At 39.1% G+C, this 21,198-nt stretch overlaps 1 long non-coding RNA gene across 1 annotated transcript; it reads left to right on the top strand.

The window, feature by feature from the left end:
* The first annotated feature begins 1,873 nt into the window (after positions 1-1,873).
* On the top strand, positions 1,874-17,188 carry LOC130171154 (uncharacterized). The gene is made up of 3 exons (XR_008828089.1): positions 1,874-1,942; positions 2,959-3,079; positions 16,934-17,188. It is a non-coding gene; the product is annotated as an uncharacterized LOC130171154 (long non-coding RNA).
* Positions 17,189-21,198: the final 4,010 nt, after the last annotated feature.

Raw genomic sequence — 21,198 nt, 5'->3', positions numbered from 1 at the left:
AAACCTGTTCCTGCTCGTAATGCACAAATAGGACAATTCTCACATCAGAGATCCACATCAACTTCCACTTCCAACCAGAAGAGAAGAACATGAGCAGACTGAACAGAAATCTATACTACAAATCTATATTAGTTTGAACATTTAATTGTTTTAGTTTAAGAAAACAAGTAAAAAAATTTTTATTGAGGAACATTTTGAAAAGTGACACGCTTTACAGCGCCATCAATCAACTGTCGTTTGACCTTTCTGGTATCCCGTACGTCAGACACTTGTTTTAGGCAGGAGCCGCAATTTCATTTCACGTTTCAGATGAGTACACTGCTACTGGTGACATTTGTGAGATTTCCTCTGACAGTTAAACTCAGATGTCATTACAGCCTGCTGAGCTCGACAGCTGATTCTCAACCCGCACCGAAAGTGGAGAATCACCTTTGGGACACGAGGAATGAAAAGCTTCCATGTTTCTGTTTGTTGGTTCTTGGCTCAGGAAGGAGAGACTTGACGTGTTCATGCACATTTTGTTGAAGGACTTATGACTCCAATATGTTTTAGGTTAACTGACTGTTAACTGTCCATTTTTATAAGAGTCAGATTCTGCACCTTAGACCTGAGTGTTGAGTCTAAACCTTCAAAAAATAACCTCTTTCCAGCATCATTGTGTCTCAAAAACAGACTCAGTTATAATATCCATAAAGACAAAGACAGTGGAAGAAGTAAGTGAAACAGGGTTTAGAACCAGAATAAAAATAGACAATAAATGATTTCCAATAATGAAAAGTAAATAAATAAAACATTGCGGAGAGGTCGAAGAATATAAGCGAAAACACAACACAGCATAGAACAAAAAATAGAGACACAAAGGAAAACAAAAACAAATTTAGAATCATATAGTAAAGGATCACATGGCCAGTCTGTAAAACATGTTTTATAAGAAGCATTTTAAAGACTAAACAGGCATGAGACATGGCTTTAAAAGTGTTAGGTAATTTTTTAAAGATAACTGCAAATATGCAAGAACAGGTGTGATGTGCTGTTGTCTTTTGGCATCTGTTAAAATCCAGGCAGCTTCATTTTGTAGCTTACTGATTGAAGTTTAACAAATTATCTCTTTTGAAATGAGGGCATGAAAAGAACGAGCCATTTTCAGAATAATATATTTAAAGTTGATGTGATTAGTCAATTTTAGTCGTTAGTTATTTTGATAATCAATTATCGTTCAAGCTACTGCCCCCTTAAAAACCTTTAGTCTATGGCAATGATTTAAGGCTGAAAAAGTTCCTTTTTCTGCTCAGAACAACAATTTGACTTCTGACACTTTCACTTACTTCTGATCCCTTTTTTTTCTCACTATCACACTGCTTTTTAGTGAGCAATGGTCGGCTGGGAACTTGAGTGATAGGCTTATTTACAACAGGAGAACGAGCCTCTGGTGAGTAGATCAAAACCTAGAAATAGCACAGAATCTTAAATATTTCTTCTTCACTTTCAAATACATAATTTCTAATAGTGTTTCTGAAATCTCAACCTCCCTGATTGTTTCCCGGTTTGTGTGAAAATAGGTTCTTTTCAGCTGTCAGCAAAGAGCTTAACTAGTATGGTATCATGTGTGCCAATCATAGACTGTATATAAAAATAATATATAAATAATATGTGCCAATGTGACCAGGGTAGTTTAGCCCCAGATTACTATTATGCTACTGTCCCTTTAAATGATGGGTTGTAGCGCTCTGCTCAGCGCGCAAAAAGTTCTCAGAGTGGGACTCTTACTTTAAAAACACCTATTTTTGTTTTCTTCCCTAGATGCGATGCAGTCCTGCTAGAGATAAGGAGCTAACTGATCGATTTAGCCAAAGTCAGAGCTCGATGGCAATAAGTTGCAAGTTGATGAAGGAGCCGTGACTTCCCCTATCGATGCGCAGAACTGCCAACATTTGGTATCCAGGTGAGTTAGCATTAGTCACGCATGGTCTGCTACTTTAGCATGCTAACTGCATTAGCAAATGATGCATGCAGAGACTTTGTCATGAGTGTGTGATAATTGTTTTGTGTGTTTTCTGACTCCTGTTCAGACATTATTCAGGTAAATTGTGGGTGTATGCTTAATTACCATTAGGAGTGCAGGTGTGGAGATAAGCATTGCGGCTAGCTTAACCTTTCACGTTGCTAAGCTTTATGTAAGCTAAGTCTGCTAAAAGCGTGTTTGAGTAAATATGTTTGTTTAGTTTCTTTCATGTGTTTATGTTGAGTTAATGTACTGTGTAAGGGTTACTGTTTTGTTTTGTGTGTTGTTTTGTTGGGGGGGGGGTGCAACTTACCTGTTTTGCCTGTTTTGGGTCAACAAGGTTAAAAAAGAAGCATTTAATGTGTACAAGGGTTGTGGTATATACTCTTAGTGTGATTGCAGAATTAGACTGTCATTTTTTATGCTTATTGGCAGCTAATCTGGTTGCTGGTAATACAATTACTGGTAACACATTTAATTTCCTTCGAATATATTTTTTATCTGAACTAAGAGAGTGTATTTTTGTGATTTTCAAAGTGACCAATTGAATATAATACACTTACCTTAACCAGAGCCAGTCAGTTGTAGTATTTCTACTTTATAGTTTAGACAAGTAACTTAGAGCCAATCTCCTCATCAAATCTAGATTCTAGGTTGAACCACTGTTCTACTTGGATAGTTTATACTATCCTTAAAGAACAGGTAGAGAGGGTTACACCAGGAAACTGAAATGCATTGACACTAAGTTTAGTTCTGCTCCATGATAACTAAGACTCCACTGAGTTCCCATATTACCCCCTGGCTCCAGGTTATGAATGTTTTAAATCTCAGGACCTTAAATATTTGTCCAGGTGATTTTTTTGTGTCTCTTTTCTAACTGAAACACTGTGTAATGTTCGTGACACTGACACAGTTTTGATCTGTCTCATCCTTCTCTCCGGGTTTATTCCAACCAGTATCTGGCTCCAAGTCGCGGTGGCAGCAGGCAAAGCTAAGTGGCCCAGATGCTCTTCTTCCCCAGCTGAATCCTCCAGCTCTTCCTGGGGATCTGAGGTGTTTCCAGGCCACACGAGATAAGTAATCCCTCCAGTATTTTTATTTTTTATTTATTTCTCTCTTCCCAGTTAGACATGCCTGGAATACCTCCACAGGGAAGCATCCAAAAGGCACATCCTCATAAGATGCTCAAATCACCTGCAGCTGGTTCCTTTCAACATGAAGCCACAACAGTGACACTCTGAGCTGCTTCCAGAGTCTAGAAATCCTTTTTTACAAAGCTCAGTTTGGCTGGAAAAGGTTGCCTCCGGGGAAGGGGCAGAGTGGGGAACACACTGAGAGAAAAGGGGGGCTCAATTGGAAAGCAAGTACATTTAAAGTTAAAGCTGTGCTTCCAGGCAATAATAAACTTTGCATGAATAATAGTTATGTTTATTCAGAGTGAAAATTGCCAAATAAATATACAATATAACTCTGCCTTCATCGGGCACAATAACAGGAAATCATCTGGCACATAACCCCCTTGGAAATCAGAAACTTTTTTATTTTCGTTGGTTTTTTTTTTTTCAGATTAAACAAACAATATATTTTTTTTACCTTTCTATGAGAGTTTTTGAATTAAGCCAATCTAACCATGTCCTGTCGCTGTCACTTTATATTTACCAAACAGATATGACAGTGGTACCAATCCATCCCACAGACAGATTGGTGTGGGAAAAATGTGATCGATTGTAGTGAAGAGAATTATCACCTGAATCTGCAGTTCCCCTCTGCTTTATGTTCATTATTGTTTATCTGTCTGGATGACAGGTTGACTCCACATGCTCTCACATGAAGCTGTTTTAAACTCAAAGCACATTCACCCATTCACACACACATTCATACATCACACTCGTACACTGATGGAATAGCCATCAGGGGTCATTTCGGGTTCAGTATCTTGCCCATGGCCACTTTGACACACGGACTGGAGGAGCTGGGAATCGAACCACTGACCTTTTTGATTAGTGGACGACCCGCTCCACTTCCTGAGGCGGTGCCAGAAAAAGCTCTATAACCCCACTGTCATCTACCTGCTCAGCAGCGAATATCAGACAGACACATTCAGAGAGCAGCAGGTGAACATGGTGCAGCATTTAGCAGCTAAAGAAACAGATGTTTCCCTCAGGAGCTGGTGGAGAACAACCACAGAGCTAAAAGAGAGGGAATGCCTGACAGATTTATCAGGTGGAAAGAAAATCTACTCCAAATGAATTATAATATTGCTGTTTTAAATAAGCACTTGTTAGTAGGTTATTAATTGATAATCTGCAAAGAAACTATTGCAGGTTATTTCAGGTTTCTGTCTGCACCTCAGAGCTCATGACCGCAGGTGAGTGTTGGGAGTATCACCTCCTCAGGTTGTGATTGAACATTTATTTGTCCAAAAGACTTCAGTCCTCTGTAGGTACTTTAGGCAGGTACTTGTTAAAACTCGGCTAGAGTATAACTCATCTTCAGGGAAAGTTGGCAACCGCTCATGTCAAGTGTTGAGTGCCACCACCCGGTGACAGGCCATTAATCTGAACACAACTTCTTCTTTGTTTTGTGGATTTTCCAATCGCATCTTGTCACAGCAAGTGACAGATTGTTTTAGTTGGATGATTTGACATTTTATCATCTAACCTGTTTGTGTGTGTGTGTGTGTGTGTGTGTGTGTGTGTGTGTGTGTGTGTGTGTGTGTGTGTATGTGTTTTAAGTATGTGCAAAATCTAATATTCAGCAGTACAGTAGAATAAAACATACATTTTCCCTGTGAAAATTGACGACGTCAAAAATATGCAACACGTGACTCTTTGCCCGTGTCTTCTACAATAACTCTGTGCTCTGGTTGTTATAGAGATGTGCAGCATCTGTGCAAAGTGCTTTCTCCACTTTGATGGTGCTTCAGCCATCAGTTTTATGTCAGTCAGCTAAATTCATTTACATAACATAATTACATAACTTTCTGTGTTAACATATGTAGCTTGAATAGAAATTGGAGGTTCCAGGGCCACACTGGTTTCACCGACTGTTTTCTACGGAATGCACAAGGTTTTCTGACGGATTTTCCACCTTACAGAAAAGTATTCATTTCAGTACACTTACAATAGGCTATGGTTATTCATCATACATGGTGTGCTATATACAAGCAGGGAACATGATGAAAACTGTAGAGTCACATGCTGAACAGTATTTTTGTGCAAAAAATGTCATTCTCAATCTCGCATAAGAAAACTTTTGATCTTAAAGCTGCAATATCACATGACAACATTCAACCAACATAAAAATTTGGAGAATTGCCTCTGTGTGCAGCGCATCGCCATTTCCTGTTTTTATCAATAACTTTATAATATGTAAATTTTCCAAAATTCAAAATTGACTTTTTACCCAGTTTTAAGCCACATTTTCATGATACGTTTTTTAGAGCTTGGTTGTTTTTAACTATATATTTTAAGGATCGGGTGTGTCGATCAGTTATCAGAGAAACAAGCTGAGCAAACATGAGCTGCAGCTCAGGCTCCAGCCCCTCTGAGACTTCCTGTGTCGGCACTGATTTCTAATGTGAAGCTGTTTTATTCAGTGTTTTTATTGGATTATCCAGCAGGTCTGTTCGTTTTAAAAACCTTATCAATGTGCAGTTCAAGAACCCCAGCTCTCCTCACCAGTTATCCCTCCACACTTCCTCTGCACACTCTCCACTCCTGCACCACCACCACACCCACCATCCACTCCTCCTTCTCTCTGTCCCCTGCCATCACCAGCGCCCCTCTCACCCCCTCATCTGACCATAGACTTAATAAACTAATCTTTCACTTCTAAGACTTCTCTGTGCAAACAAAACTAAGCCCTCACATTTTCTAGTTTTTTATCTTGATGTATTTGACAGAAAACCTTGTTTATGATTTATATGATCATTGAAGTCTGAGTAGGTAACTGAAATCAGATCCCGAGTGGTTTGGGCTTGTTTTACACACTTGAGTTGACAAAGGTTAGAAATTCACTGTTGCTATTTGTGTCAGATGTTTGGAGTCTTGAGTTTTGACAGGTAGGAAAGAAGAGATAAATCTTTTTCTTATTCCTGCTCTCTCTTCCCTTTCTCCTTCCATGTTTATTTATCTTTGAAGAAAAGCGGGAGTGAGAGGGAGTAAAACTGAGTCTTTAATCACGTATTACTCATTTGGTGAGTGAATAGGAGGAGGTTGTTTATATTCAAGTTTCCCCAATGCAAATTTATCACAATACACAGCCAATAATTTGACTTTGTCTCAAGGACACGGAGCATTTTCCCATAGTGTTAGATGCTGACAGGTGGCAGCTCCTGACTAAATTGAGGAGTAAGAAGCCAATCACTTTGAAATTCATATAACCCAGATTATCAAAGAAATCATTGTCCCAGTTTTCGTGGCGGAGGCTTTGTGTAAACTGAAGCGACACTCAGCTCATTCCACACTGTAAACGCAGTTTGTGGGGGAAGCAGAAAACTTCAAGTGTTTGGCCTCATCGTTACCTTGAATACCTTCGAACAACATGTTGAACGATTTTTTTTCTTTTTCTTTTTTACAGTAACTCAACTTGAAAGAACATAGAAAATAAAGCAAATCCTTCCTGGGTGGATTTAGATTAAATAAAAATGTGAAGAACTTGTCTTTGCAGTGTGGATATAAACATTCTGCAACTAGAACAGAGCATATACCTCCACCACAGCTCATCCTCAATATGTGCTGCTTTAATGACACGTTTAGAATATATATACAATGCGTCGTGCAGATTTGCAAAGTTATTTTTCAAATTAGCAGCAACTGTAGGAATGAATGAATCAAAACTGTAGCTCGTAGTTTACAGCACATGGATGAGCCTCCACCTATTAATACAAATCAGAATATATGTAGCTTCCATCTGGTCAGAACCACAGACTGTCGATAAAGATGGATCAAGCCTCTGTGATTTCACTCGCAGGTTTCTGTAGAGCAGTTTTGAAGCTCAGTGAGCTGCTCTGCCATTGCCATCTTGGCAGTACCTCACTCCGCCCCTAACTCCCAGTGGGGTGTGTATGGAGCTGAGACTTAGCTGAGTCCTCAATTATACATAACTTTAATCCTTAAACAGGTTAGTTATATAAAAATTCCCCCCTGCACAGTTGTCATAAAAGGGGAAATTAGCTCAAACCATTTTTGTACTAGGCTGTAAACATGTTAATTTCTGCTGTAAAGCTGGACATTTAAACATGGGAGTCTATAAGGTTTCATTATCTCCCCAGGCACTCACAAAACCAACCAGTACTCTGGAGCTGAAATGATTTGTTGATTAATCCATTAGTTGATTTTAAAGTAAAATAAATTCACTTGTCCCAGCCTCAAATGTTGTTATTAACCATTTTCCTGTTTTTCTGTGACGGTAAAATTGGTATCTTTGTGTTTTTGACAGCTGGTCAAACACAACAATTCTACAGAATATGTTGACCGGAGCCTCAGGGCACGATGATTGACATTTTATTTACTGAACAATCAATTATTAAAGAAAATAACTGTCTGCCTTGCTGATAATGAAAATAATTGCTAGTTTCCGCAAACAGAAAGCAGATTGTCTTCTCTGCAGTTGATTAGTTGCAGAAAATATGAAAAAGGAACAGCAAAGACAGTTGTAGCGTTAAAATGTAGAATTTAACTGCACAACAGCTGCGAGCAAAAACGACAACAACATCAGCAAGGCTTGTAATTTGTTATCCATGCTACCTTCACCACTGGTAGTCAAGACTAAGACCCCAATCTGTGAGCGAACGTCGGTGTCTACGGCAAGTAAAACAGGGACAGCAAGGTTCTGAAAAAGTCTCAGTTTTAGGGGTTTGAAAACTCTAGAGTAGTGTGGACGTCAGGAGTAAACGTAGCAAAAGTTAAATCTGAAATGTAGTAGTGTGCACGTAGCCTCACTCAACTTAAGTGGTTTTGACTACAGCCCTGTTTCCACAAAAACAAAGCTTATCCTGTCTTTACTCAATTTGTATGCAAACAACTTGTTTAACAAGAAAAAGAAATGTAACTGTAATAAAAAAACATATTTTAATTGAAAGAATGAAAGTTTTTAATTTGCTAAGGTTGCACTGACAGCACTGATGAGGTCAAGTTTACAATATGTCACCATCAGTGTCACATCATTGTCATTTCATTACGAGGTGTTAAATTATCATTTAAAAAAATAAATAAAAAAGTGCAGCCATAAAAACTGCTTATTTTTCTCTCATTGAGGTAATTTGCCTAAATGTGGTAATATTTCTGTGGCACTATTGAATTTGTAAATCTGTGTTTTTTTAATAACTCATTTAAATTGGAAATGTCTGTTACACTCACACACTCATCCTCAGCAGCAGCAGCGGCAATTATAAGCAGATAATGAGTCTTGTCTCCTGAATGTTTGGTGATAACACCCAACAAAATTCCCACTTAAAACCTAATTTAGTCTCAAATTCAGTTTTTCAAACTTTCTTATGTTAAAACAAGATAAAATTGTGACCTGTGGGGGGAAATCCAAACACAAAGGCTTATGGGAGGAGGGGAAACTCAGATATTATGATGAGGAGATGATGAGATGCATTAAATCTGCCTCGTGTTTCTGTCCTGTTTTATCTCTTTGTCCTCTCCTCCCATATCTATCTCTCACATTACATTATCTAACCTCCTCTTTCATAATGCTCTATCTTCCCCTCCTCATCCGCTGATCTGCTGTTTTTCCACCTTTTCTGGTCTATTATTTGTTCTCTGTTTCCCTGCCAGCTCAACTCTCTGTTGGCTCCTTTGTTTATGTCCTCGACTCAGACACGCAGACAAATTAGTTTCTGAAATCCAATCTATTCATTTTCATTAGTCAGGTCGGATTCAGGTGCATTCAAGTGTTGTTTATATACCTAAAGAGTTTGCAGCGTTATCAGTGTCTATATGACCTAAATGTGTTTTACATTTTTTTAATTTTGGGTTTAAAATCAAAGCTGTTGGCTGGATGAGATGTGTTGTCTTTCTCTCTAGAGGAGAGTTTGAAATATGATTTGAGACCGGGATCTCCTCAAGAAATATGATATGAAATTATATGAATTGGATTTCGAACCACAATGAATGAATACAATGTAAATGTGATTTGCAAAAGTCTGTTCCCATAAGGTTTTTTGCTGTTGATGCGTCATAAGACCAACCTCAACACATAAACGAGTGAATTAAAACACAAAATGCTTAAGATTAATAACACACTGACAGTTATAGTCTTTTGTGTCTTTATTGAACACACAACGATTTAACATAAACAGTGCTCACTCTTTCTCCAGCACATTTTTTCGGTGATGATCTCGCTGCTTTAGCAGAGACACTAACATGTTCCTCTCTGTGGAAGTCTGATTTCACTGTAGATCTTTTAATGTCAATGCTTTACTACTGTCTCTTCTAACATCTGTGTTTTAGTTTTAATTTCTTGCCTTGTTTTATTATTGTCATTATATTTTTATTCTTCCAATATTTCTTTTATTTCTTTTTGAAGGCCCTGTATTGGTTTTGCTTGGCAAGTGCTATATAATAAATGGTATCATTATCATTAATTTATAACCTGAGTAGCTGATAATGTTGATCTGGCTGAAGGTCATGTTTGGCCTTGGTGGGGGTATGTGCTCCACTGAGAGCCAGTCTAACACCAGTAACACAAACGGCAGCCTAGAAATTTACTGACACAGTTGGACTGAACTTTACAAGCCTGAATATAAGATTCAAGTTTTCTAGGATTATTAATTGACTGTTGACAGTAAATTCCATCAATTACCATCATAAAACCATAGTACATTACAGCTTGTTGCCCCACCTATGAGGGTAGATGCTCCAAAACAGTACGGTGTGGCTTTCCAAATGATATATACCGGCCAACTCATTGAAGAAAGTAATAGTTACTCACCTTTGTATCACAGGACTGGCCGATATGACTTCAAATTAAATGCACAGTATGTAAGTTCCGCCGCTCAGGCTCTTCAATCAAAACGATAACAAAACACGACATGAAATAGCATGGGATCTCCCAGTTTGGATTCCTTCAGTGTCAGTGGTTCAGCAAATCAAACAGAGCTGGTGATTTATAACTTTCAAAAACACCGAATATAGCAGTTTCACATTTAAAGTCAGTGTTTGACTGACGCTGTAGGGAGGACAGAGATGTCAGGGAAGAGCTGGGAGCTGAGACTGCTGATTGTTTCTCAGATAACTTATGAACCAGATGTTCAGGAGGTTTTTACAAACAGCCGAATTATCCACAGAGGTGTCCTCCTCTCCATTACAAATGAAGGGGGATTAAAGCCAGTAGAAACGCCCATAAAGCAGTTTTACTTTAAAAACCCCTGGCTGCTCACCTGGTAGACCACAAGTCACAAAGGCTTAGTCCTACCTGCAGCAGCCCGGGTTCCAGTACGACCCGTCCTGAGGTCTCCTCCTATTCATAACAAAAGGACCAGGGGACAGTTCAGGAATGTACACATTGGTACTCTAGTATTTACCGAATTAACCGACATAATCCAGATTAAGTCAGTAAATGTAAATGTTGGCTTTGATACTTTTTCCGTGAATTGCCCAGCCGTGATCAGTGAACTGTTTCCTTCAGCACAAAATGGCAACAAAACAGTTTGTCAAATCAGCACCAGCGCCTCTAACCCTCCTGATAGTAACTTCACTCCAGAACAAACTGCACTCAACACAACTGTTCGTGCACATTGAGACGGAATAGCTCCTATTTTGATGTAAAAGTATAAAAGTGTTCTCTGACGTTCCTTGACAAGTCAGAAAACTGATGAATGGACTCATCAACAGGCGGACAACAGCAGACACACACATTCACTCATGCACATTCTTTTTGCACCACAAAGCATGGTGCGTGGCAGGCTTTCCGTTTTTGCAGTCTCTTATCTGTCACGCAGTCTCTTGCACTGAAGCATCAGTTTTCTGAATCTAGTTTCTCACGTATCTCAAACAATTCAGCAGAAAAGCTTCACTCAAATGCTGCCAGTGTTAAAACATTGACATACAATCTGCATCCTCGGTATCCAGCTTCTATCAGGACGATTTAGGACACTTCTGGTGAATGAGTGACAGAAAACACCCACTGTCATTATCTTTTATGTAGCATCTGCATCTGCACCGCCTACAGCACACTCTCCTCTTGGATCCTACATTAATACCAAAATCAAATTAATGTAAAACAAAATGCAGTCTATAATTAGAGCACAGCACAGCGAGTACTAGACCATTCCTTGCACAGTAACTTCTGACAGCTGCTCATAAAGCAACAAAATGGAAAGGAAAGAAGCTCTGTCAAGGAGAAAGTAGGTCAGAGAGACCAGTGAATGCAGTATGATATTTAATAAAGCGAAAGCAACACAAAATACATCCTGAGGGCTTTTCAACTGCTGTAAAAAAAAAAAAAAAATACTTTAACAAGTCGCTACAGCCAAATAATCAATGTCACATTAGATATAGAGTTAAAACAAATCATGTGCATTGTGGAAATTTCAGACTTAAGTTTTCAACCTTGATAATGTGTCCATGTGTTGATCATCTTTTACAATACAAGACAACACCATGACTGCAGTGAACCTATGACAGATTCAGGCAGCCAGGGTTTCATACGTCATATGTTTCATACCAATCCTGTCAACTTGTGAGGGGGGGGGGGGCAAAATTAACCTGAAACCTTGTCAGTACAGAGACACACTGTGTCTGGGTCTGACTGAGGCTCAAACGTGGTTAAGTTTCATTTCTTATAGCAGCTGCTGTAGTGGATGTTGATTTGTCTTAGACCATTTAAACAAGAGGCATTCAGACGCAGTACTGAGTGTAGATCATGCAGCTGCTGTACACAGCTGTATTGATTAAAATAAAATCTGCCTGGACCAGATTAACATGTTGACAGTGAACATAATCCAAACTGCAATTGTGTTTCCTCTAACCATCTTGATACACTCTGCTCTTGAGCAAGCAGGTGGTGGGTGGGGCACAATGTCCGATCCAGAATTTCTCAATGAGGAAGTAAGAGTAGGATGTACTTCCAGTTTTTCATTAATTTTTTCATGTTTTATGTGGAAAAAACATGTAGAATATTAATCATAGCAGAGTATTTTTACATAGTTTAAAACATGTCTGAAGAGGAACTTTTAAAATAATTATTTTCAGCTCTGTCTCCTTCTTGCTTTCACATATGAGTAAAGAGGCTTTTTTTTTTTTTAAATATGTGTTGAGAGGAAACACAATTGCAGTCTGGATTATGTTCACTGTCAACATGTTTATCTGGTCTGGGCAGATTTTATTTTAATCAATACAGCTGTGTACAGCAGCTGCATGATCTACACTCAGTACTGCGTCTGAATGCCTCCTGTTTAAATGGTCTAAGACAAATCAACATCCACTACAGCAGCTGCTATAAGAAATGAAACTTAACAAAATTAAACTACAGTTACTTTGTGACCACAGAAAAAAACCACAACTCCTAAGAAAATTTACCAATGTGGATACTCATTGTAATGTGTCGATTATGTCCATCAAATTCATCAACACTCCTCTGAAGCCATTTTTTCAACTTGCCAGTTGTAATGTCTGCTGGCTAAAAACTCACTCAAGGACTTTTCTCTTCTGTGGAGCTGTGACGAAGGTGTAGAGCTCATGGGAAATGTTGTTCATTAAAGGCCGCTAAAACGGACACACTGAATAAACAACAATCGTCAGTTATTGAACCACCGTCTAGACGTAATACGTGGAACTCTTGACTTACTGTTGAGAGGCTCTGCTTTCAGGCTGGAGTTTAAGTTATTAGCACAGTTACTCCTCAAACAAAACAGTGCAGGTGTCGCTCAGGAGGTAGAGCGGGTCGTCCGCTAATCAGAGGGTTGGTGGTTTGATCCCTGACACCTCCAGTCCGCATGTTGAAGAGTCCTTGGGCAAGATACTGAACCCCCAGCTTGCCCCTGGTGTATCGTCAGTGTGTGAGCATGTGATAGAAAAGCACTGAACGTATAGAATAAGTGCTGTGTGTGAATGTGGCTTTGAGTGGTCGACTAGACTTGAAAAGCTCTAACTATATATAAGTGTCATGGTTGAACACCTTTTGGACCTTATGTTTGGACTGTTTGACTTGAACTTTAGGGTTATCTCCTGCTTTATTTTGAAACTATTTACCTTGTGTTTCTCATGGTTATTTTACTTCCTGTGGTGTAGTGATTGTCTGCCCCGCCCGAATGTGTTTCACCTGTGCTCACTAATCACCCTTGAGTCTCGAGTCTATTCCGTCTCTGTGCTTTGTCTTTGTCAGTTCGTCTGTTTCGCTCCAGTGTTCTCCAGTTGTCATCCAGTGTTTTCTTGTGGACTATTTATGTTTTGCCTTTGTGTTTCCCATTTGTCATGCTCCAATGTCTCCTGAGTTCTGGTTTTTGTTCTTGCCTGAGTTTTTAGGATTTTTGGTTTTGTAAATATAATTTTTTTTTTTTGTTATCATTTTCTCACCTACCCCTTTCTGGTCTTCTGCATCTTGGGCCCTGCTTCCCTTGATACTTGACAATAAGTGCAGTAAATTTATCATTCCATTACTATTTATTCTATTGTGACTGACAGTTGCTAGCATGTTTTTGTTTGTTTTTTCATTAGCAGAACAATATGTACCTGCCACGCTTGATAATACACTTGTGTCTCTCTCTGGTATGATCAGGGCTTGAACAAGGGCTTTGAGTTGTCTGAACATAAAGTAAAGTAAAGTAGCTATTTGTAAGTTTTGCTATTGCTACATAGCCAGTGTTAGCATTAACAGCTGTTTACTCACCAGTCTAGAAGAAATGTTAATTCAGCACCAAACTTCATTCCTCCTCCAAGAGCTGTCTCCAGTGAAGGAAAGCAATCCTCTTGTTTTGCTTTTCACTTCTTTTCTTCTACTGAAGTTAGCATGCTAACCAGCTAGCCCCATCGCATCAATTTCTGTTACTGAGTCACTGTAGTGTCCGGTCTGTCATGAAGAAGTAGCTGCTCAGAGGACGTATTATAACCTCTTGTATTGTAAACGCAACAGTGGCTGAAGCTCTCAGGAAGACTGGTCAGTATAAACAGCTGTTAGTGCAACATTGGTTATATAGCAATAGTAAAACTTATAAATAGCTCCTTTTTTAATCATGTTTTAGATGCAACAAGAATCTGTGTCAAATTAGTGGTACATTAACTCAAGTTTTGCTTGTTATTTCACTCGGTATAAAAAACCTCCAAAGGGGAGAAAGATTAATGTGCCTGACATTATCTGAAAATAATTTCTGACACAGTGCTGCTTTTACCCAACAGACACAAATGAAAGCCCTTTACCTATTAAACCAGATGACGATTATAATACATTTCCTATAATACTTGTCCAGCAAAGAGCAGTTGTGATGATTAGAAGGGGAACAAAATCAGTCCTGCAGTTTTGCTGGGATCAACAAACAAATCACTTGGATCGATATGAAACCATATTTTCAGACAAAACCCTTCCCTTATTGCTCACCAACAGGAAGAAGATCTAATTTGCTTGACATTTTAATCAATAATAATTTTATTATATGCATTTTACTGCTATCGGTGTATTTTTATTTTAAGTAGAGCATGCTGTAATTATTCATTTGAAAGCTGAAATAGAAAAGATTAAGATTTTATTATTAAATGCAGCTACAGTTCTGCATTTTCTATATTTTTTTTGTGAGCTCTGAGTCACAGAAAACTATGCTTTTCCTCTCTGCTGGTAAATTTGTAGCTGTGTGGCAGCCCACCACCACCACTGATGGATCCAGGAGAAACTCTGGCCCCTGGCCATTCTAAACCTCCACCTCCTCATCTGTCAGAGGTGGAGATGGTTACGGAGAGGAGAGGGAGGTGGGGGGGCTCTTTAACTAACTCTCACCTTGCTTGGGAAAGGGGGGGGGGAAATGGCCGGAAGCGAGACAGATGAAATCCCAAAACAAAAACATAAGATGATGGAAAAGCAGCTCAGTGGGATTAAAGAGCAGAGAGCGAGGAGGAAGCAGATGAGTGTCCCTTTTTTCCTTTTTTTCTTTTTTGACTTTTTAAAAAACAAGCTCCTGTATACGTAAACAGTTTGGAAAAGCTGAAACACTTGATACTAAATGCACAGAGGAGGCAGAGCGTTACTGTCAGCACTTGACTCTGTTACCAAGGAAACGCATCCTCAAAACATCTTTACACATGTTGCATTTACAGTATGCATGGTATAGCATAGAAATTGAGTATGCAACCAGATATTGCTGTGATTGTTATAAATGTGAGGAACTTTCAATCTATATTTCTTATTTATCTTATCTGTCCTTCCCATTTGTTAATACACAGTGGGGGAAAAAGATTTAATATATTCTGTACCACTTAAGTTATTTTTAATTAAGGCACAATTTTACCACATTCAATAAAGCTTAGCAAAACTCCATTTCCATCCATCATTACAGCTGATATAATGACATGAAATCCTGACAGTGCTGAGCCATTATTTCTGAGGGCAGAATCAGAGGGCTGCAGTTCCTGCTCTCACAGCTAATACGTGTTGTTGAAGAGGTGATGTGGGCAGATTTTCACAGTTAACTTTTTCCACCGACCTCCCTCCTGTCTGATGGGGGGGGGGGGGGGGGGGGGGGGTGAAGTTAAACACCTTTCTGACTACAGTTTTGTTTTTTCTTTTGACATTTATTTAGGGCTGATGAAAATTCATCTTTCTTTTCTTGCTTGTGAGTTTGAATCCTCTAATTGTTGGTCGATTTGGACAAAAACCACGGCTTGACTAGCAACTGGGGAACAGCCCCGTGGCCTCGGACCGTTACGGGCTGGTTTATGGTCTCTCAGACCTGGCTCTGACACGTGAACACATTGCATTGTCTGCATTACATGTGGATGGCAGATGCTGTCACAGAGAAGCACGTGCAGGACGCCCGGGACTCTCTGTACTGAGGTGCAGTTATTATCAGACTGTCACTTATGTCCTAAACACCATTATTTTATGCTTTTGATGATTGTTTCTGACATTTTACAGCTTGAAGCGCCCACTTAGCTCACAGCAGATCTGCATTAGATGTTTGACAGCTGAGTAGCTTTGCGGAAAACAAAACTAACATATGCCCCAGAGTTATGTTTTCTATGGGTTTTACATAGTGTCCTATAGTATTTTATATAATATTGGTAGAGGGTGTCAGTGTGGATCTGTTGTGGAAAGGAGGATTAAGAAAGACTCTTTTGAAACATGCAGTCTTCTCTTTTTTGATGCGACAGCTGAAATAAGTAATGACAATAGCATTGACATATTAGCTCCTTTTACATTGATATGTGAACTTGTCAGCAAACACTTTCTCATTTGCACATCCAGCAGTTAAGGAGCAGTATTTTCATTCACTTGGAGCCGTGTTTCTGGCCACCTAGCAAACATGAGTCCAGTATTCCCTCTCTTTTAGCTCTGTTTTTGGTCTCCACCAGCTCCTGAGGGAAATATCTGGCACTGTAGCTGCTAAAGGTTCAACTATGTTCACCGGCTGCTCTCTGACCGTGTTTGCCTGCTGCCTGTTTGCTGCTGAGCAGGTGGTGTACAGTTGCTCTTTCTACAGCTGTTTGTCTGAAATCATCTGCCTGTTGCAGCCGAAAATGACGCTATGAGAGAGATGAGTGTGAACAGGAACAGTAAAGCAGTCTGGACAGATAAGGCTCTGTGAAGCCGAGGGGAGCAGCAGATTCAGCTAATAAATCAGATCGCTCACTGATGTTGTCATATCATCAACTGAAACTACTGTCTGCAGCTCATTTATGTCGTGACCCTGCAGTTCACACCTCTCGGGAGAGTCATGTTTCACAGTAGATCATTAGTTTTTACGTATGCAAGACTTTTTTTTTTTTTTTTTTTTAGGCATTTTATACATACAGACTCATGAGGAACTATCTGCAGAGACAAGAAGAACGGGGAGTCCTACAGCAGATGGTGTGGCCCCCACAGAGCCCTGATCTCAACATCATGGAGACAATCTGGGATCACATGAAGAGACAGAAGACACTGAGAACTGGAGCTGTCTGAAAGGCAAATATTGGGTATTTAAGTTTTTTTCTGTTTACTGCACTTTTGTATGAAGTTATTTGGTAAATAAAAACTATTCATGACATCCTTTCTGAAAGCTTCCTCACTTTACTTTTAGTCGCTAAAACCTTTGCACAGCACTGTATGTTTTTTGAAATGATCTACAAAGCGACTGGGCGATGCATCTGTGCACACACCACATGCACAGTAGTTACGAGTCTGTTATCCTGGTGTGGATCAAAAGTGGCAGCCAGCAGTTTCAGTTAATGACATGACAGAGATAATCGTGTCCCCTACAGTCTCTCATGTAACAGTTGTGTAGGGGGCTGTCATATGACTAACCTGTACATAAAATAAATTCTGCTTCACATCAGAACGGTGTTTACTCACCCATCAGTCAAAACACTTAATTATTCAGCTTCATCTGTCTTAGATAATTGAAAGAGGAGAGAACAAAGCGTTTGTTGTTGTGTAATTTCACAACTCGTGGAGAAAAACATCATGTCATTTTAAGGCCCAGAAACTGGTTCAGCTTTTTCTTAAACCTAGTGTTTCAACGCTGAGAGACATTTCACAGCACTGTCTGTGGCTGAACTTATGATGTATTTAAAGCTTAAACTTTCTGCTTTTACCCACTGTTCTTGTTTTTGCTCTCATTTTGCAGACCACTGCCAGTCGAATCTGTCGTCTTACTTGTCTTGTGTTATATTTTTCCCTCTCTCTTGTCCCCTAGTTTCCCCTTTAATAATTTATCTTTTTCCTCCTGTCAGATCATTGTTGTGTATAAGATTCATTCTTATGTCAATGAAATGTGAGTTTGCTCTGAAGGACAAATTACGCAAGAGTCAAAACGCGAACACCAGGGAAATGTGGCCCATGTACAGAAATTCTGCATATTTGAACTGCATATGTTAAATGAAAGAACAAACAGAATGATGTCGCAATTAATAATATGAAACAGAAATGTGCAGCAGGAAGTTAAGCATGGTGGTAATTATAGACCAAAAGTACAGAGGAACCTGTCAAGGCTGACGGACGGTGAGAGTAAACTAAGCAGAGGTTACGCAACATATATATATATATATATATATATATCTCTTCATGGCCACTCATGTCTCTGCATTCACTTTAACATCAGTAAACATACTGACATAGTTGCTCTATTTACATATATCCGAGATTTTGGATATAACCAAATTAATGTTGAAAAACTGAAGTAAAAAATTCATTAATCATTATTAATTCAATGTGGTGATGTGTTATCACCACATTGCCATCGTCAAGGGGAAAATGAATTCCAGAGTTGATCAAGTTCCCTTTATTCAGAAAACCAGGTAATTCCAAAGGGTTCAGACTTTTTCTTGCCACTGTATGACAAAATTACAAATTTGTCTCAAAGAGCTTTACACCATGAGGCATCTTCTTAGTCGCCCAGTTCAGCCCTCAAAGGAAGCTCATGCTCATTGTGCTCTGGGTCTTCTTTTGTGTCACTACATGCCAATGAGCCTGTCTGGGAAATCTTCAGTATTCTTGATTTAAAACACAACCATCACTCCAATATTTAAGGGTAAATGAGGATAAAACCATACGTCATAGAGCAATCACCAACGGGCAATTTTCTCCCTGCCTTTGCTCTTTTTTCAGGAAAATCTGAGAGAATAACTTTAATAGATAATTTATTCATGCACATTTGGGTAGGGAGATGTCAGAGGTTGAAAGCTGAAAAGTTGCTTTAGATAAACGCACTAAAAATGAGATCGTTAAAGCGAAAGTAGACGACACTGATGATTATCATCAGTGCCGAACAGCTGAGAAATGAGGTGCGCTGATCGTGTCCTCGTGACTCCTACTCTGTGTTCAACAAGCGTCTGCAGAGTAATTTAAACTGATTGGAAAAGTCTCCCACAGATCAACGTTTCACACACAAAGATGGATCAGGAAATGACAGAGTGTTGCCTTGACAGCCCAAACCTGGATTTTAAAAATAATTGGAGATGTGTTGTAAGATGTGTCCAGTGGATTTATGTTAAAAAAACGGTTCATAGTTTTTACTATGGTGCTTGCTTCTTACACTATTCCATTTACCTCTGAAAGACCCTGTTATCAGGAGGCATTTTCTCATTACAATGTGAGGAAAACCCATTTGTATTTCTTATTTGTTTCAGGACTTAATTATGATGAAATGGAAAACTATTCTTTTAATTTAAACCTCCAATCAGCTGGGGAAAAAACAGAAAAGGATTTGGCTCTGCCAGATATTCAATAATTCATCTGTTCCCTTTGATGTTCAACTCCCACGTGGAAGCAGTTGTTTCTATTATCAGGGATCATTCAACAAGGTTAACCATGATTTTGGCTGGACCGCAACATATAATCGCGAATGTTACTGACTGACTGACTGACTGACTGACTGAGGGATCATATTTCCACCACTGGTCAGTGGAGTGTCGAGCTGCAGTCTACCCGAACCGTCAGGTTACCCGGCTGCTCGGGAACTGCAGGGAAACAGAGGAGCGCTTCCAATAGAATGAGCCTCGCCTCCATTAATACAAATAAACTACTTTCATTACATGTGTCATTATTACTAAAGGAGGCTGCACCGAGCAGGAGAGAGGGAGGGAGAGACAGAAGTCATAGTTAGACATAAAGACCTGCCTCTAATAAAAGTCTGTTCTTGAGTTAAAAATAAATAAAGGCTAAATTATTGTGGATCCCAGATGGAGGCTGAGAGCTGTGTGAGAGACAAAATAAGAGTCTGTCAGTGGCTCACCTGGTGGGATGTGTGTTATTTGGGCTTGGTCTTTGCCCCGGCAGCATGACTTTAAGTCCGGCCTGTGGCCTTGTACTGCATATCACCCTCACTCCCGCTCTCTCTAATTTTCCCGTCTTTCTCTCACAATGACTATAATAAAGGCAAATGCCCAAAAAAATAACTTAAAAAAAAAAAGAAAGAAAGAGAGTCTGTCTCCTAACTTTCTCTCTGAGGGATCATTTTATAAGTAAATACAGATGAAATCACAGCTCAGTCTTTGTCTTTAATTTATGTGTTTGGTGATTTTGTCAGACGACGTCGCAGTTATGAAATCACGATTTGACCACAGGCGGTCCAGACATATATACCAGGTTTTGACTTAGTCTGACAACGAAGATCGTCTAATGTTAAGGAATTACTTATTTTAACCCACATCACGATCTTCCTGAACCTGTCCAAGTAGTTTTTGTGCCTAAGTTATTATTGTAACCATGGCAACAAAGGTTCGGTACGCCACCCTACTTACACATTTCAGCTGTTGTTCATTTGTTGTTGTGATATACCTGTTTTTCCAGAAGTGGCCTGACAGTGCTGTTGTTGTCGGGCAGACTTTTCAGTCCAGGTGTGGGACAATCTGCAGGTTGCCGTCAGCTGTAATAACTCCACTCCAGTCCCATCCAGGAATGTTTTTTCTCGTTGCAAAAGCTCAGCTGCTCTCTGCAGTGTTTGTTTTGTTGTAAGAGAGACATGAGATCTCATGAATGATGTCTCTTCTTCACCGTGTCTGGTTTTGTCCTTGAGATGAGCGTGCTGCTGCCAAGGCTTTGTTTGGTTGTCTATGTGCTGAGAAGGGAAGATGACCATGGTCTTCTTTTTTTAACCCCTTTTCAGCTCTTATTTTGAATCCGAATTTGTCATTTCATGTCAAATATAATAAAAAATTAAGTAATTGATTTTTTTCCTCATTTCAGATTTTCTAAAATCTTTTCTATCATCAATTATTTCTTAATAGACCCAATTATTTAGATCTATTTCTATTTATTTTTCCATTTATTTCATTATTATTATTTCTGTTTTTTTACTTAATATTAATATTAATTATCATTATGTTGCTGTTGCTGTTGCTGCTGTTTGTACTCATCTTGTTTCACTTGTTCTGTCTTGTTTGAATACTTTTAAATAAATAAATAAACATGTTAGTACTTAATCAAGACCAGAACAACTTTATTATTATTTGATTTGGTACTTTCTCAGCATTTGGCAGGAAGTCTGCACCACGCAGTTAAAGTGGCCAGTGAGATGATCAAGTGTTAAAATGGCTGATCTGACTCACACTTTCACCAAGAGA

The sequence above is a fragment of the Seriola aureovittata genome, chromosome 1 (genome assembly GCF_021018895.1).
Source record: "Seriola aureovittata isolate HTS-2021-v1 ecotype China chromosome 1, ASM2101889v1, whole genome shotgun sequence".
In the NCBI taxonomy this organism is placed as follows: domain Eukaryota; kingdom Metazoa; phylum Chordata; class Actinopteri; order Carangiformes; family Carangidae; genus Seriola; species Seriola aureovittata.
Note: the sequence above shows the minus strand (reverse complement) of the source record. Positions and strands in the feature narration are given on the sequence as shown.